Genomic DNA, 1,208 nt, shown 5'->3' with positions numbered 1-1,208 from the left:
ATGATCTTCAGAAATCAGTATAATATGCTGCTTATTAGAAACATTATTATTATCATCAATGTTGAACACGGATCATTACTATCATTCAGACGTTAGTAAGTCAGATTTAAAAAAATACAGTTGTTTTTCTTCAACAAGGAGGCATTAAACTGATCAGATGTGACCGTAAAGACATTTATAATATCACAAACATCATATTATATATATTATATATGTTCGTTGCCTTTAATTTATGCTTATTAAAAATTGCATATATGTTACAGTAATGAGTGTTTTCATTGGGAATAAACAAGCTTAACTTTCTTTAAGCAAAGTAGACACTTAGCTCAAACGTTTTTGAAAGTAATTAACACTTTTATTCCTTCAAGGACGCATTCAGTTGCTCAAAAGTGACAGTGAAGACGTTTATAATGTTGCAGAATATTTCCGTTTCAAATAAACGCTGCTCTTTTGAACTTTCTGTTCATCTGTGAATCCTGAGAAGTTAAATGCATCACGGTTTCTGTTTTCAACATTGATGATAATAATAATGTTTCTAATAATCAGCATATTATACTGATTTCTGAAGATCATGTGACACTGAAGACTGGAGTAATGATGCTGAAAATACAGCTGCGCATCACAGAAATACATTACAGTTTAACACATATTTACACAGAAAACAGCTGTTTTACTTTATAATAGTATTTCACATTTTTTACAGTATTTTTAATCAAATAAATTCAGCCTTGCTGAGCAGAAGAGACGTCTTTCAGAAACATTTTTAAAAACTATTCCAAACTTTTGACTGGTATTGTAAGGCACGACTCGTATCTGATATGCACAGGTAAATCCGTCTCGGATCTCCACTATATCGGCTTATAATCGGCTGAAAATCCAACCCTGTGCTTTTCCCGGTGTTCCAGAGAGATGTAATGATGTGCTGGTTTGTGTCTTTGGTTCAGAGCGTCAGTCGGAGCTGCCCACTCAGAGCAAGGCCAGTTTTCCCAGCCTGCTCAGCGACCCCGACCCAGACTCCTCTAACTCGGGCTTCGACAGCTCCGTGGCCAATCAGATCACAGAGTCTCTGGTGTCCGGCCCGCGGCCCGCTCTGGAGAGTGAGTGTGACATGCTCGTGTTTCTGCCGTGTGCTAACTGCAGCTAAACGTCTGGTTTGATCTCGTCTGTCAGGCCGCTTCCGGCCCGAGTTCATCCGGCCCGCTCCGCCG

This window comes from Sinocyclocheilus grahami, unplaced genomic scaffold (assembly GCF_001515645.1).
Source record: "Sinocyclocheilus grahami isolate Dianchi unplaced genomic scaffold, SAMN03320097.WGS_v1.1 scaffold1799.1, whole genome shotgun sequence".
Lineage (NCBI taxonomy): Eukaryota > Metazoa > Chordata > Actinopteri > Cypriniformes > Cyprinidae > Sinocyclocheilus > Sinocyclocheilus grahami.
Note: the sequence above shows the minus strand (reverse complement) of the source record.